This window comes from Aquarana catesbeiana, linkage group LG10 (genome assembly GCF_042186555.1).
Source record: "Aquarana catesbeiana isolate 2022-GZ linkage group LG10, ASM4218655v1, whole genome shotgun sequence".
NCBI classification, from domain to species: domain Eukaryota; kingdom Metazoa; phylum Chordata; class Amphibia; order Anura; family Ranidae; genus Aquarana; species Aquarana catesbeiana.
The window spans coordinates 242,905,986-242,921,903 of NC_133333.1; positions in this window are offsets into that span (position 1 = coordinate 242,905,986).

A 15,918-nucleotide genomic window follows, 5' to 3' on the forward strand; every position below is an offset into this window, starting at 1 on the left:
AGACGACCACTGCCTTGCTAAAGAAGCTGAGGGTAAAGGTGATGGACTGGCCAAGCATGTCTCCAGACCTAAACCCTATTGAGCATCTGTGGGGCATCCTCAAACGGAAGATGGAGGAGCGCAAGGTCTCTAACATCCACCAGCTCTGTGATGTCGTCATGGAGGAGTGGAAGAGGACTCCAGTGGTAACCTGTGAAGCTCTGGTGACCTCCATGTCCAAGAGGGTTAAGGCAGTGCTGGAAAATAATGGTGGCCACACAAAATATTGACACTTTGGGCCCAATTTGGACATTTTCACTTAGGGGTGTACTCACTTTTGTTGCCAGCGGTTTAGACATTAATGGCTGTGTGTTGAGTTATTTTGAGGGGACAGCAAATTTACACTGTTATACAAGCTGCACACTCACTACTTTACATTGTAGCAAAGTGTCATTTCTTCAGTGTTGTCACCTAAAAAGATAAATAAAATATTTACAAAAATGTGAGGTGTGTGTGTATGTATGTATGTGTGTGCGTATATATATATATATATATATATATATATGTGTGTGTGTGTGTGTGTGTGTGTGTGTGTGTGTGTGTGTGTGTGTGTGTGTGTGTGTGTATAATTATTTTTTCAGACACCCTAGAGAATAAAATGGTGGTCGTTACAATACTTTGTCACACTATTTGCACAGCGGTCTTACAAACCCAATTTCTTTGGAAAAAAATACACTTTTTTGAATTAAAAAAAAATAAGAAAACCGTAAAGTTAGTCCAGCTTTTATTTTTTTATATGGTAAAAGACAATGTTACGCCGAGTAAACTGATACCCAACATGTCATGCTTCAAAATTGCGCCCGCTCGTTGAATGGCGACAAACTTTGACACTTAAAAATTTCTAGAGGTTGCCAGTTTTAAGTTACGGAGGAGGTCTTTTTCTAGAATTATTTCTCTCGCTCTAACGATCACAGCGATACCTCACATGTGTGGTTTGAACAACGTTTACATATGCAGGTGCGTATGAGTTCGCTTCTGCGTGCGAGCTTGGCAGCAGTGTTGGCAGCTCTACACATGCTCAGTTTTCAGTAAGTTTCTATGCTGAGCATTTCCTCCCTATCACATCTGAGCAGCCCATATGACTATAGCAGTGTTTCTCAATCTATTTTTAGTTGAGGCACCCTTTAAAATTATAGACAATCTCAAGGCACCCTTTAACCGCTTGCGGATCACCCAACGTACATATACTGCGGCAGGGCGGCCCGGCTGCACAAAATCACGTACCTGTGATTTTGTGCACGCGGTGTAGGGGGCGTGTGTGCTCTCGCTGTGATTGGACACAGTGGGAGCTAATTAGCGGGTCCGATGGCCACCGCACCCCGACGATCGTTCACAGGAGACATGGAGCAGCGGTGTGCCTATGTAAACAAGCTAAGCTGAAACAAGATCAGGGCCGATCCTACCCGGGGTGCGCAGGGTGCTTTGCACCCGGGCGCCTGCAGAGGTGGGGGTGCCATAGTGCCAGAGTTCTCTCCTCCCTCCTTCTCTCCTTGTGAGTGTCCGTCCAGAACACTAGTGTGAGCGTAGGGCAGCCCGTCCAGCCTGGCAGTGCTCGGGGAGAGGGGCGCTCTTCTTCCTGACATGAGGGTTCTAGTCAGTGGCTGCGGAGTGCTGATGTGCGGGAATGAATTCCTCACACTGGGATCCCGCACTGTCTCCACCAACTCCAGTTGGAATGCCTCCCCCTCCCATCTCTATCTCGGGCTGCAAGGAGAGAGAACCAAGGTGAGTCACAGTGTTCGGTGTGCTGTGTGTGGGAATGTTATCCCCAGCACACCTTTACATGTGCTCTGGGCTGCCCCTGCTAGGAGATGTTTTATGGCATGATAGATTACATAGGATACACAGGCCCTGTCCCTTCCTGCACCTCAGTAGTCCATCTACAGATATGATGTATAATGAGATGTACTAAGAGCTCTTTCACACTGACAGTGCGGGGGCGTTGGCGGAAATGCGCCGCAACTTTTAGTGGCACTTTACCGTCGCTTTAGAGGTACATTTAACCCCCACTAAAGGGTTCAAAGGCGCAACTGCAGAGGCGCTTTGCAGGCACTGCCCATTGATTTCAATGGGCAAGGGCGCTTTAGGAGCGGTACACCGCTCCTAAAGCGACTCAAAGAAGCTACTTGCAGGAATTTTTTGGACGTCGTGCCAGTGCTCTGCTCCAGTGTGAAAGCATTCGGGCTCTCACACTGGGATTGTAGATAAGGCTTTTTCCAGGCGTTATTTTTAACCCTGAAGCGCCTGAAAAACGCCTCCAGTGTGAAAGGGGTCTAATGGACCATCTCCTGTACTATGTCTGCAGTAAGGATGAGCTCCAGCGCGTTCGCAAGCTGCACGTGCAGAGCCCGCCAGGAAGTCAGCAATGCACAGCGCTAATCACAGGCAGTGAGACATTTCCCGATGTGCGGCTGCAGAGATTGGGAAATGTGTCACTGCCTGCGATTAGCGCTGTGCAGTGCCGACTTCCTGGTGGGCTCTGCACGTGCAGCTTGCGAACACGCAAGAGCTTATCCTTAGTCTGCAGTCTCGGACCATCTTCTGTAGTATGTCTGCAGTCTCTGATCGTCTCCTGTACTATGTCTGCAGTCTCTGACCATCTCCTGTACTATGTCTGCAGTCTCTGACCATCTCCTGTACTATGTCTGCAGTCTCTGACCGTCTCCTGTACTATGTCTGCAGTCTCTGATCGTCTCCTGTACTATGTCTGCAGTCTCTGACCATCTCCTGTACTATGTCTGCAGTCTCTGACCGTCTCCTGTACTATGTCTGCAGTCTCTGATCGTCTCCTGTACTATGTCTGCAGTCTCTGACCATCTCCTGTACTATGTCTGCAGTCTCTGATCGTCTCCTGTACTATGTCTGCAGTCTCTGACCATCTCCTGTACCATGTCTGCAGTCTCTGACCGTCTCCTATATCATGTCTGCAGTCTCTGACCGTCTCCTATATCATGTCTGCAGTCTCTGACCGTCTCCTATATCATGTCTGCAGTCTCTGACCGTCTCCTATATCATGTCTGCAGTCTCTGACCATCTCCTGTATTGTGACTGCAGTCTCTGACCGTCTCCTGTATCATGTCTGCAGTCTCCTGACCGTCTCCTGTATCATGTCTGCAGTCTCTGACCGTCTCCTGTATCATGTCTGCAGTCTCTGACCGTCTCCTGTATCATGTCTGCAGTCTCTGACCGTCTCCTGTATCATGTCTGCAGTCTCTGACCGTCTCCTGTACTATGTCTGCAGTCTATGACCGTCTCCTGTAGTATGTCTGCAGTCTCTGACCATCTCCTGTAGTATGTAAAACAAAAAAACTGCGCTGTTTCCAAACCTAAAAATACAGCTGCAGCTCAAAGTGAAATGTACACAAGCATAAATAGATAAACGTAAGGAGCTGCGCTTCCCAAAAAACATAGTTACATAGTAGGTGAGGTTAAAGAGGGAGTCCCGCGAAAAAAAAAATGTAAAAGTCAGCAGCTACAAATACTGCAGCTGCTGACTTCTAAAATAAGGACACTCACTTGTCCCAGGGTCCAGCGATGTCGCCACCCGAGACCGAATCATCCCTCAGTCCTCGGGTGCTGCCGCCGCCATTCTCTGTAAGGGAATCGGGAAGTGAAGCGCTGCGGCTTCACTTCCCGGTTCCCTACTGCACATGCGCGAGTCACGCTGCGCTTCCTAACAGGTCCCCGCTGTCTCTGGGACCCGTGTGTCCCCCAGCAGACAGCGTGGTGGGGACGGGAAGAGGCATAGACTCCCGTGGGAGTCTATGCCGGAAGTGGGTGCAAATACCTGTCTTAGACAGGTATATGCACCCCCCCTCCCCCCTGAAAGGTGCCAAATGTGACACCGGAGGGGGGAGGGTTCCGAAAAGCGGAGGTTCAATTTTTGTGTGAACCTCCGCGTGTGTGATTATATGTCAGTATTGTTTAATAGAGATATTCCTGCGCTATCGAATATGGAGATGGCCAAGGATGGAACAGCTGCATGCACCTATTAGGGTAAACACCTGACCTAAATAGATATTATATGGACTTTGCTATTTTTGGATTGTTAATTATTTAGTACAACTCACGCTGCACTTTATTTAAAATTGGTTTTTTGTCACTTATGCTGAACCAGTCACTGATATGGTCATTTATGGTGAACTAGTTATTGATATGATGATTGATATGATGATCTAAGTTCTTTAGGCTGATATTTTGTTTACACCCACATTTCTTATTAATTAATTTTTGTTTAGTGAGATACATCACTTGTAAGAATACGTCACTGGCTTTCCAGACTATTTATACACATTGTAGTGAACTATAATATGACCTAATTTTAAACCACCAGAGGTTTATATACAGGATTAGCGCTGCACCATCCATATAATATATGTCAGTATTACATTGTATATCCCTGTATGTTGCGGTCGTTCAGGTGCTTATCTAATAGTTTTTTGAAATTATCGATGCTCCCCGCTGAGACCACCGCCTGTGGAAGGGGATTCCACATCCTTGCCGCTCTTACAGTAAAGAACCCTCTACGCAGTAAAATTGCTTTTCTTCTAATTTTAATGAGTGGCCACGAGTCTTGTTAAATTCCCTTACGTGAAGTAAAAGGCTGCCAGGGAACATCAGAAGGAGAGCGTAGCTGCACTGGACACAGCGAGTGAATAATAGAGCATTGAACCCTCACTGTGTCCTATTATAGAACTCCCAGCACAGCAGGGTATCAATATTATAATAAATCACACAGGCAGCACAGTAAGTGCTCGTTTCATTTATTTTTTTGTTTTTTTTCGTTTATCAGATCATTTCATTTAGATGCGGCATTCGTTATTTCAGATAAATTTGTTACGTTCAGTTTGCCAAATTTGAAAAGAAATTCCAATACCTATAATTTAATAGTTTATAACTATTATTATAGGTTATTATTATTTATTATTAAAATATTAAAAACTATAATAATGGTTAATAATTTAATTACTGTATTTATTGGCGTATAACACGCACCCAGTTTAGGAGGGAATTTTAAGGAAAAAAAAAAACTTTTAGGAGGGAAGTTGAAGGGAAAAAAACTTACATTTAAATGCCCATCATTGCAGCCTTCTCAGTGCAGCCTTGCCCCAGTGCAGCCATGTCATTGCAGCCATGTCAGTGCAGCCTTATCCCAGTGCAGCCTTATCCCAGTGCAGCCTTGCCCCAGTGCAGCCTTGCAGCTCGCAGTTTGAAAATGGCCTGCGATCCTGTGATCCCCTGCGATCCTGAGCTTCAAAATCGCCGACCGCGATTTGAAAATGGCGCCGCCGGCGCCGAAATACACAGAGCCGGTTCTCGGCGGTTCTCGTTCACTTTCGGCTCCACTCGTAGTCCCGCCCGGGATGGGCGTGACTGTGAGCGGAGCTATCCGAACCTAGCCGAGTACACTCGGCTAGGTCCGGGCGGCGCTCGAGTGAAGCCGAAAGTGGCCGAGAAGAGCTGAGGACCGGCTCTGTGTATTTTGGCGCCGGCTGCGCCATTTTCAAATCGCGGTCGGCGATTTTTTTGATCTGTCAGCTCAGGATCGCTGGGGATCGGCGTATAACACGCACCCGCGATTTTCCCCTGATTTTAAGGGGAAAAAAGTGCGTGTTATACGCCGATAAATACGGTATGTTAGAAAATACAAAAAACATAATTATCCAAATGTTTTTCGTTCTTTCGAATTTCGTTTTAGAAATTTTTTTTTGAAAAAATTCAAATAGTCTTTCGTTCATTCAAAAGCAGAGCCATGATAGAGATATGATAGAGATATTATAGAGCCATGATAGGGCCATGGTAGAGTCATCATAGAACCATGGTAGGGCCATGGTAGGGATATGATAGAGCTATGATAATACCAAGGTAGGGCCATGATAGGGATATGATAGAGCCATGGTAAGGCCATGATACGGCCATGGTAGAGGCATGATAGGGATATGATAGAGCTATGGTAGGGCCATGATAGGGATATGATAGCGCTATGGTAAGGCCATGATACGGCCATGGTAGAGGCATGATAGGGATATGATAGAGCTATGGTAGGGCCATGATAGGGATATGATAGAGCTATGATAAGGCCATAATAGGAATATGATAGGGCCATGATAGGGATATGGTAGAGCCATGATAGAGGCATGATAGGGCCATGATAGAGCACCTGCTTACTGTGCTGTCTGTGTGATTATTGTAATGCTGATGATCATAAGACGGTGAGATGCTGCTACTTTACTCTTCATTTGGGGGGAGCAGTAAAGATGTGCAGCAGAGCTGCATTTTTACTGCCCCCCAAACAAATCCACTTTAACCTCTTCCCGTCCAGCGATGTACCAGTACGTCTCTTGATTGCAAGGGTGATATCTCGGTCATCACTGCAGCAATGATATCATTTTTTAGCCCCAGCAATTCTGCACAAACTAAAAGTAATCCTAGCGGCTAAGAAGCCGCTGGATAAATTTTCCAGGCAGTGGAAGGGGGTCGCCCAACCACCACCTTTAAGATGGGACCAGTAGCATCCAGTTCCTGAGACACAGTGAGAGGGGTGGATGTCGTTCCTCCCACTGCGTGACGTCACAAACCAGGAGTGGCGAGAATTGTATCACTTCCAGTTTTATTATCATGTAAACAATCCATTACCGGCCTGAACAAGCATCTGATCAGACTGATCTTGGTTTGATCAGGTGCTTTGGAGGCCAGAGGACAGATAAGAGGGTCTAAAAGACCCCAGATCTCTCCATTAAGAGGACCAGTCATGGCCTATACTATCACAAGGGATGTTGTACATCCCTTGTGAAAGGAAAAAACAAAGAAAAAAAATGTAAAAGATACAGTGTAAGATTTTTTTATTTAAAAAAAATAATAATAAAATACAATTTAAACTGCCCCCACTCCTTTGTGCAATTGCAAACACACACATATATGTAAATGGCAACAAACCTGCATTTTGTTTTGAGCCGAGGTCAGGGGTGGGGTCAAGGGTGTGGTTGAAAGAGGCCCCATCAGGTAGGCTATGCGGAGGCCCCATGATTTCTAACAGCGGCCCTGGTGACTCGGCTCGGGTGCCCCCATAGCAAGCTGCTTGCTGTGTGGGCACTCAACAGGAGGGTGGGGCCAGGAGCACCGATGAGGGACCCGAGAAGAGGAGGATCCGGGCTGCTCTGTGCAAAACCAACTGCATAGAGGAGGTAAGTATGCATGTCCTCCGACACCTGCTGATTAGCGAAGCTCTGTCCTGTCAGTGGGGAATGTGCTGGATTTTGCTTCCCCGCAAAGCAGAGACCGATTGAATGAGTGCTAAGGCTGCTTTCACACTGATGTGCTACAGTTTACCTGCACCGTGGGTTCAGCGCAGTGGCTTTCCTGTGGGTTAGCTGCACTTTGCCATAGAATTCTATTATATCCTGCAGGTGTGATGCACTTTTTGAAAGCACACCAAACCCGCAGGTAATAACAGAAGTCTATGGCTCAGTACGGGTAATAATAGAAGTCTATGGCTCAGTACGGGTAATAATAGAAGTCTATGGCTCAGTACAGGTAATAACAGAAGTCTATGGCTCAGTATAGGTAATAATAGAAGTCTATGGCTCAGTACAGGTACCAATAAAAGTCTATGGGGCTCAGTACAGGTAATAATAGAAGTCTATGGCTCAGTACAGGTAATAACAGAAGTCTATGGGTCAGTACAGGTAATAATAGAAGTCTATGGCTCAGTACAGGTAATAACAGAAGTCTATGGCTCAGTACAGGTAATAACAGAAGTCTTTGGGTCAGTACAGGTAATAATAGAAGTCTTTGGGTCAGTACAGGTAATAATAGAAGTCTATGGGTCAGTACAGGTAATAATAGAAGTCTATGGCTCAGTACAGGTAATAACAGAAGTCTATGGCTCAGTACAGGTACATTGCACCGCACCTGCAGATCAGTGTGAAAGCAGCCCAGTGTAGCGAGTGCAGAGTGCAGATATCCCCATTGCTGTTTGATTTTTTATTAAAAACTGACCTCAATCTTCACTTCTTCCTCAGGATTCCTGCAGGTATCGTTGGCAGTTGCTGTCCCCCAGGCGGGTATGGCTGGCGGCTGCTGCTGGCTGTCCCCCTGGATGAATATAGATGGTCGGTTTTGCTGGTACTTCTGGCGGGTTTTATAGATACTGCTGGTGGGTACTGTTGGCGGGTGCTGGTGGGTTTTGCTTTTACTACTAGTGGGTACTGTTAGCAGTTACTGCTAGCGGGTATTGCTGCTGGGTACTCCTGGTGGGTATCGCTGGCGGCTTTTGTCTCAGGCAGAGTACATTTGGTATCACTCTGCCTGTGACAGGAGCCGGCACTATACAGGACTCATTGGCTCTGCTCTCTACTGCAGCCGCATGCTTACTCGATGGCTCCATTCACACCGATTCTCGGGGATGGAGGGTCGGAGAACCCGTGATCTGGGCTTGCTGACCGGCCACCCCAGAGCAGGAGGTGGCGGGTCACATCAGAGGGCGGCGTGGGCCAGCAGTTCGGCACCCCTGGTGTATAATATTAGCAGTGATCACTGTATTGGTGTCACTGGTTCCCACAATGTGTCAGTCAGTGTCAGATTGTCCGCTGCAATATTGCAGTCCCGCTAGAAGTCGCTGATCGCCGCCATTACTAGTATGAATAAACAAATTTAAATTCCAGTATATATCGCATAGTTTGTAGATGTGATAACGTTTCTGTAAACCAATCAATTTACACTTAGGCCCCTTTCACACTGGGGAGGTTTGCAGGCGCTATTGCGCTAAAAATAGCGCCTGCAAACCGACCCAAAACAGCCGCTGCTGTCTCTCCAGTGTGAAAGCCCCGAGGGCTTTCACACTGGAGCGGTGCGCTAGCAGGCCAGGAAAAAAGGTCCTGCTAGCAGCATCTTCGGAGCGGTGGAGGAGCAGTGTATACACCGCTCCTGCCCATTGAAATCAATGGGACAGCGCGGCTATTCTGCAGGCAAAGCGCCTCTGCAGAGGCGCTTTGCGGTGGTTTTTAACCCTTTCTCGGCTGATAGCCGGGGTAAAATCGCCCGCCAGCGGCCGAATACCGACGGTAAAGTGCCACTAACAATGGTGGCGCTTTACCGCCGACGCCACCCCCATGTGAAAGGGGCCTTATTGGGATATTTTTACCAAAAACATGTCGCTTAAATTGATGAAGAAATTCGATTTTTTTAAAAAAATTATTGGAAATGTTTTATAGCGGGAAGTAAAAAGATATAATTTTTTTTTCAAAACTGTAGTTTTTTTTCCTGTTTATGGCGCAAAAAATGTCAAAAAAGCAGTGAGGTGATGAAATCCCACCAATAAAAAGCACTATTTGTGGGATAAAATGACAGAAATTAGATTTGTGTACGGCGTCACATGACCGCGCCATTGTCAGGGAAAGTCACGTGCGCTTCAAGAGGCGATTCTGCCGCCACTCATTATGACACCAAAGGGGGAACTTTGTCCCCGGAGGAGCCCAGAGCGCCCCCTGATGGGGGATCTATCAGACATTTTAGGGGGGTTTTAGCTGGGGACCCCCTGATTCCATACTGTATGATCAGAGGAGAGCAATATCCCCCCAGGGGAAACCCTTGGGACAGTCAGAGATTACATACATGATACAAGAGTCAGAGATTACATACATGACACACGGGACGGTCAGAGATTGCATACAAGACACAAGGGACAGTCATAGATTACATACATGACACAATGGACAGTCACAAATTACATACATGACACACAGGACAGTCATAGATTACATACATGATCACAAGATGGTCACAGATTACATACATGACACACGGGACAGTCACAGATTACATACATGACACATGGGACAGTCACAGATTACATACATGACACATGGGACAGTCACAGATTACATACATGACACATGGGACAGTCATAGATTACATACATGACACACGGGACGGTCACAGATTACATGCATGACACATGGGACGGTCACAGATTACATACATGAAACAAGGGACAGTCATAGATTACATACATGACACATGGGATGGTCAGAGATTACATACATGACACAAGGGACAGTCACAAATTACATACATGACACACAGGACAGTCATAGATTACATACATGATCACAAGATGGTCACAGATTACATACATGACACACGGGACAGTCACAGATTACATACATGACACAAGGGACAGTCACAGATTACATACATGACACATGGGACAGTCATAGATTACATACATGACACACGGGATGGTCAGAGATTACATACATGACACACAGGATGGTCAGAGATTACATACATGACACAAGGGACGGTCACAGATTACATGCATGACACACGGGACGGTCACAGATTACATACATGACACACGGGACGGTCACAGATTACATACATGACACAAGGGACGGTCACAGATTACATGCATGACACACGGGACGGTCACAGATTACATACATGACACAAGGGACAGTCATAGATTACATACATGACATAAGGGACGGTCACAGATTACATGCATGACACACAGGACGGTCACAGATTACATACATGACACACGGAACGGTCACAGATTACATACATGACACAAGGGAGTCACAAATTACATACATGATCACGAGATGGTCACAGATTACATACATGACACACGGGACAGTCACAGATTACATGCATGACACACGGGATACATGAGGAGGGGATGGCACCCCATTGGTCACGCAGGGCCGCTGTTAGAAATCACGGGGCCCCCTACAACCTGCCTGACAGGGCCCCCCCCCCCCCCCCCGGAAATCAAAAGAAAACTAGCAGTGTATACGAGACATTGGGCCACATTGACATTTGAGGTCAGCTGAATGTGTGACAAAGCGCACAGGTAACGGGCAATCTGCAGCGCATTTCGGAAATGTACTTCACATGCGCAAAAAACTTGTGGTGCCCAATAATTGTTAATGGCGCCCCAAATGCGATGATCAGACATGTGTTTTGTCTTGTGGCAAAATTGCATGCCTTAAAAGTTTCTAAAGCCTCTATGATGTGTTTGTCACATATATGGCGGCCCATTCAAGTGAACGGGTTCCCCTATGTGCGAAAAACAAGGAAATGTGATGAGGAATGTTTGTTATGTGAAGTATACAGAGATCTTAGGGATGGGATATAGAAATGTGATGAGGAATGTTTGTTATGTGAAGTATACAGAGATCTTAGGGATGGTATAGCATGGATATGCAATTAATGGACCTCCAGCTGTTGCAGAACTACAAGTCCCATGATGCATAGCAAGACTCTGACAGCCACAAGCATGACACCCAGAGGCAGAGGCATGATGGGACTTGTAGTTTTGCAACAGCTGGAGGTCCACTAATTGCAGATCCCTGGTATATAGAAATGGCTGGGCAGATGTCTTCACTGGCTTCTTGCTCAGCACTGCAGTGACAACTCTCTGCACTTCTAGGCTGGCTTCATATTCACCTCTCTCCAAAATCCTAAAGTGTTGTGACTTTGTTCCCCTCCAGCAGAAGTACTACTCCATCCAAAGCCTGGAGTTCAGTGATCACAGAGCAGTGACAGTATGATCTGGAGGAGGGAGGAGCTGAAGAATGCTTCCTACTCACCCTGACCAAACACAACACTGACGAGGGGGAGTTTCAGGCCTGGAAAGCAATGCACCTCCAGGAACTCCTCCCTCTTCCAGGCCACACCCCCCATTACGCCCACTCAAGCAGCAGCCTGCAGGAGATAGGCTGGGAACCTGCAGGGGGCGGAGACTCCAGTGGCATTTACGAGGCTAATGGTTTCCATGGAAATCGTCACCTCGGCTTGTTTACCTTCTGCCGTCTCTGAGGCGCACATGCGCAGTAGCTGCAGGGAGAATCTCATGCTTCACCTCCTGTGAAGTCACGTGGCCTCGTTCTGACCGTTTACGTGCAACACGTGACTGCTGCAGAGAGCGACCTAACGGCTCAGGTGGGAGTGGGCGTGATCAGCGCATGGGATGGGCGTGACCAGAGGATCATTAGCCAATCAGGAGCTGGAGGCTGGAGCCGTTACACTTGTGACGTCACGGCTTGTTCTGATAAATAGCTGAGCGGGAAAGGGAGCGCGTCAGTGTGAGAAGAGCAGAGATGAAGAAACATCTCCAGCACAGAGCTCCGGAGAGAGGAGCCATTGTCCGGACTACAGCCGGGTCACAGCGTGTCTGTGTGCCCGGGGAACCTGCCTCCTCTGCTCAGCCTCTGAGGCACTACAACTCCCAGCAATCTCTCTCCACATGAGGAACTACAACTCCCAGATGTGCTGTGTAAGTAATGGGGGTTCAGCTCCCAGCCTGGAATAGGATGTTACAGGACTACATATCCCAGCATGATTTCTTCTATAGATGTACTACAAGTCCCAGCAATCTCTACATACTCCAGCCTGCTGCCCTCCCCCTCCTCAGGGGTAATTGCACCCCACACTCCTCTCCCACCACAGGTGGTGGGTCCCCTCCCTCCAGGATGAGGGAGGGCTGGTGGGGACTGGGGGGGTGCAATTGCCCCTGAAGAGGGGGAGGGGCCGGGGAGCAGACTGGGGTATGTAGAGATCGCTGGACCTGTAATATCTCCATAGAGAAAATCATGCTGGGATATGTAGTCCCACAGCATCTTATTCCAGGCTGGGAACTGAACCCCCATTACTTACACAGTGCAGGCTGGGAGTTGTAGTTCCTCATGTGGACAGAGATTGCTGGGACTTGTAGTTCCTTTAGAGCCTGAGCAGAGGATGCAGATCACACAGACACGCCGTGACCCAGTTGTAGTCCGGACAATGGCTCCTCCCTCCAGAGCTCTGTGTGGGGGATGGTCCCTCCTCCCCCGCTCCCCACACACTGACACCCACATCTCCACTCACCTACCACCGAGGGTGGGGCTCCAATTGCTCGCCCTCCCCCACACAAGGGGCCGATCCAGGAAACATCTCCACCACAGAGCTCCGGAGGGAGGAGCCATTGTCCGGACTACAGCTGGGTCACAGCGTGTCTGTGTGTCCGGGGAACCTGCCTCCTCTGCTCAGGCTCTGAGGAACTACAACTCCCAGATTGCTGGGACTTGTAGTTCCTTTAGAGCCTGAACAGAGGAGGCAGATCACACAGACACGCCATGACCTGGCTGTAGTCCAGACAATGGCTCCTCCCTCCAGAGCTCTGTGTGGGGGATGTTCCCTCCTCCCCCGCTCTCCACACACTGACACCCACATCCCCACTCACCTACCGCTGAGGGTGGGGCTCCAATTGCCCGCCCTCCCCCACACACAGGGCCGATCCAGGAAATATTCGATTGCCTCTCAGGGGATCAGGAAGGAATTTTTTCCCCAGCTGGAGCACATTGGATCATGCTTTGCTGGGGTTTTTCGCCTTCCTCTGGATCAACTGCCTCACAACCCAATACACCCACTCATCTACCACCAAGAGGTGACGCTACCAACCTGGGCATGGGGTGAGTGTGGCCAGTGGAACTTCCCCCCAAGTTTCATCTGCCCTCACTCCCCCACACCCAGCATACTGGTAATACCCCCTGACCCCACCTACACCCACTCATGTACCACCAAGAGGGGACGCTACCACCCTGGGTAGGGGGCGAGTGTGGCCAGTGGAACTTCCCCCCAAGTTTCATCTGCCCTTACTCCCCCATGCCTAGCATACTGGTAATACCCCCTGCCCCCACCTACACCCACTCATCTACCACCAAGAGGGGACGCTACCACCCTGGGTAGGGGGTGAGTGTGGCCAGTGGAACTTCCCCCCAAGTTTCATCTGCCCTCACTCCCCCATGCCCAGCATACTGGTAATACCCCCTGCCCCCACCTACACCCACTCATCTACCACCAAGAGGGGACGCTAACACCTATATGCAATCATCTACCACCAAGAGGGGACGCTACCACCCTGGGTAGGGGGTGAGTGTGGCCAGTGGAACTTCCCCCCAAGTTTCATCTGCCCTCACTCCCCCATGCCCAGCATACTGGTAATACCCCCTGCCCCCACCTACACCCACTCATCTACCACCAAGAGGGGACGCTACCACCCTGGGTATGGGGTGAGTGTGGCCAGTGGAACTTCCCCCCAAGTTTCTGCCCTAACTCCCCCATGCCCAGCGTACCCCCTGCTCCCACCTACATACACTCATCTACCACCAATGGTGGCAATGCCTCTTAGGTTCCACAGAAAATGGGGTGCCTTGCCGTGGCTCTGTGGCTTACGCATGCATTTTTAAATGTGTGCAACTAAACCCCCTGTCTTTGACACATACTGCTCAACAGGACAGTTTGGTTGGTCACAGGCTGGTCGGTAAATTGAGTGTGGAAATGTCTTATTTTTATGTGTTTGCCTTTGCAATGCTCCTTTCTGCAGTGACCAGTTACAGGTGGGGGCGGGCAGTAACCAATTTTTGTACCAGCAAGGGTGGCAATACCTCTTAGGCTCAGCTACACCCACTGATCTACCACCAAGAGTGGCAATGCCTTTTACTGTAAAGTGTTTTCTACATTTGCAATATAGTCCCATCTATGGGGTTTTTTTTATTGGATATTGTAATAAAATTTGACTACTATTACTTAACAATACTGGTGTGGTACTGTTACATTTCTATATAACTGTGTTCTTTAGGGTGTTTGCTTTATGTAAACAGATGGGGATGGGGATTCCATTTGGTTTTTCCGATCCGCCCACTGCCTGATTAAAAAAAAAATACACTTCTATGGCCAACCTTAAGGACTTTAGCAGCCCATAGATTATGCAACTTTCTTTCACACAATGGGTGAATGGAAAGAAAATTGCTTGATTTCCCCCATCAACACAGATGGGGGAATCCCTCCCATAGCGCTATTGTGTTTTGCCAGCGGGGTGCTTTCCCTGCTGGCAGAACAGAATGATCATTGCCAGCTGTGATTGCCTGAATAAAAATCCCACAGACTGATTGTACTGAAGTCAATCGATTTCAGTACAACCAGCCTGCCCATGGATAGATTGAATCTCAGGCCTGTCCCTGCTGAACCAGCCGAGGTTCAATCCTTCTGTGGCCAGCTATAGATTGTAAGATCCGAGAGGGCTGATGTGAATGTGCAATATAAATGTGTAAATTGTTGGCATTATAGAAATACTTGTGATAAATAAAGTACATTTATGCATCAATAAAATCCCGTAAATTGAAAAGTTGTAGCTGGTGACTGGGTCTCTTTATAGGATATTTAGTGAAAGCAATAGAGTAACAATCTTATGTAGGGACAAACCTGCACTAAACATATATATATATATATATATAGAGTTAAGGCCGCACCTTACAGAGGAGCCTTGGCGGGGCGCTGCGGCTTCCACATAGATTTGCAAATGAGTGCAACAAAAGCCTCTGTTTTTACCCTGAATTGTTAGACAGGACAATTTGTTTCTTTGGCTGGCTGGCTGGTAAGTCTGCTGGGAATTTTTTTTTGCCTGTATTGTGCAATCTCCTTCCATATGCAACCATAAAAAGACAGAGAGGGCGCCCAGACCTAGTGCTTTATCTTAAAACCATCCCTTTTTTAATATAAAAAGTGGTAAGTATTATACTCACAAAATGACAAATGTATCAAGCACATCACATAGTACACCGTCATCCAATCCACATTGCATCATGTGGTAGGAGAAGGTGAAGATCCAATACGCTAATGCATTTCGAGGACTAGCTTCTTCAGGGCTCTGAGGAAGAGGCTAGTCCTCAAAACATGTTAGCCTATTGGCTCTTCACCTTCTCCTACCACATGATCTGATGCAATGTGGATTAGATGACGGTGTACTATGTGATGTGCTTGTCATCTTGTGAGTATAATACTTACCACTTTTTATATTAATAAAGTGATGGTTTAACCACTTAAGGACCAGCC